This window comes from Mastomys coucha, unplaced genomic scaffold (genome assembly GCF_008632895.1).
Source record: "Mastomys coucha isolate ucsf_1 unplaced genomic scaffold, UCSF_Mcou_1 pScaffold23, whole genome shotgun sequence".
Lineage (NCBI taxonomy): Eukaryota > Metazoa > Chordata > Mammalia > Rodentia > Muridae > Mastomys > Mastomys coucha.
The window spans coordinates 96,086,195-96,088,605 of NW_022196906.1; positions in this window are offsets into that span (position 1 = coordinate 96,086,195).

Genomic DNA, 2,411 nt, shown 5'->3' on the forward strand with positions numbered 1-2,411 from the left:
GTGTTGGTGCAGCGGGGGGGTGGGGTATTTGTGGGAGCACAGATACACCTGTGTGTGTACCTGTGAGTTTTCGGTGTATGTCAATGTCTTATTGCTATACAGCTCAAAGTGTGGTTCACAAAGCAGCTCCGATCAGGGACCTCTTCGACATCAGTTACGGTAGACGTGAGTACAGAAGTAAGAACAGCTTAGAAACTTCTTTGGCAGCTGGACAAAGCAACTTGACATTCGTCAAGCTGAAGACAAGAACCCAGGCTTATATATTGTCTATATTTACTGATTTTTTTTCCTAGAAATTTCTCTTCACAAAAGTATTCCATGATGCTTTCAGAAGTTTAAAAAATATGGTCATTTCATGCTTGAGATGAGACATAAAGGATAAGTACTAACTGTTCAAAGAGGAAGGATATAGAATGATATCATGGAAAATGGGTGCTTCGGGGAAGACTCCGCACGGCCTGGGACACACCCTTCTGCTAAGGCTAAGCTAACCTGTTATTGAGCTGGTTTATAATTTTATAGATTATATATAACTAATAACGATGTAGAATAATTTCTGCCCATACACATGCAAAAACTAACTTCCTCTCTCTCTGTGGAGACATACAGCTCCGGCTCCATCTGTTCATTATGTCAAATTTCCTGGTCTTGATATATATATACATGATTTAAATTCTCTTCGGACCTAATAACAAAATCTTACAAATTTCTCCAACCATGTATTTTACTTAAAAATCATTAATTTGCATTCATTAAAAATGATACATTATTTTCACTTTTTGAAAAATTGTTACCCAGTTTATAAAGTGTTCCTTTTGGATCCTACCATTGATGTAACTCAGTTGCTCACCAGAATTCTTTTCTCTTTCTGTCTGTCTCTGTCTCTCTGTCTCTGTCTCTGTCTCTGTCTCTCTGTCTCTGTCTCTCTGTCTCTCTGTCTCTCTCTCTCTCTCTCTCTCTCTCTCTCTCTCTCTCTCTCTCTCTCTCTCTCTCTCTCTCCATCTATTCACTCCACTCCATACATTTTTTTCTTCTATCTTAGCATCTCTTTCATGTTAAACTGGCTGTGGAATAAAAGGAAGAAGTCATAGTAAGCCAAAGGGAAAATGAGGTCAGGAGGAGGAAGGAAGGAGGGCTAGAATAGTGACTAGGGACAGATGTTGGATACGAGGGAACCAAGGGATCATTCCACGAAGACTCTCATACATGAGCTACAGATACATGTGCTCCACAGTTATCACCAAACAACGTTTGGGGTTCTGAGCAAGACCACACCTCATAAGCTCCATAGCTCAATACTTGGAAGTGAGCTCTAATGTCCCCATGCAGAAGACCTTTGTCATGAGGTCTAGATGTAGGAAAGGTTGCTACGAAGCCTGAAACAGCTGTAGAAGATTATGACTCAGTAGCCAAGATAATGTCTCCACTACCTGTGAGCCTACTGTCACCCACGGGTAGCTAAGAGTCCTGCCTGCTTTATGCAGACAGAAATAATGGATAAGCAAAGGCAAGGAAGCAGCTCCTTTTGTGTCAACAACCCTGAGTTTCAGAGATTCACAAGGCAGGCTTCCACACCCTGAAGCTTAAACACTAGAGGCATATGGCTCTAAGATTTCATGGCTATTTATTGTTGTAGGTGCTCGAGACAGGCTAATTGTACTGGGCTTAGAGTCCTCACAGCCAGCAGCTACAGTTACGGTCCCGAGCTGTGGCTGTCAGAATCCTCAGCTCCTCAAGTCTTGGCAGCTCTCTCAAGCTCTTCATGTGTTCAGAGCTTTTCAGTCCTTATAGTTTGGGCTCCCACCATCAGCTCTTGACAGCCACTCATCTTCCCCAATCCCAGTCTCTCTGCCATCCTTCATAGTCTTAGCACTTCAGATTCTGCCCTGGGTTGCTCTCTGGAACTCTTCGGCTACCTACTAATGTTACAGCTCGGAGCTGTGGGTATTAGGGCCCTTCGCTTTAATGGCTTTTTAGAACTCTTAGCTACCTCACCCCCACCATTGTCACTGCCAAGCTGAAAGACTGGGGGTCTTGTCTGTTTGGTGTAATGATCCCAAACTTTTCCACTTGTGACAAAGAACATAGCCAGGCAAAAAGATCATTCAAGAAGAGCTTTCATTGGATCATATTGTCATAACACTGGAGCATAGTACCCAGGAAATATATCTCAAAAAATAAAGTGGCAAACAGCCACCTCATATAGCCATAAGGGGGATGAGGTATGCTTGTAGCTAGATTATAAATCCACTAGTCTTAGCCTGTTATATGCAAGGCTCACAAGTTTACCAATTACAAACTTTATTTACATAAGGAACAATTACAAGGCAAGGACCAATCATGGGCTTTTTGCTGAGCTCTCTCTCTCTCTCTCTCTCTCTCTCTCTCTCTCTCTCTCTCTCTCTCTCTCT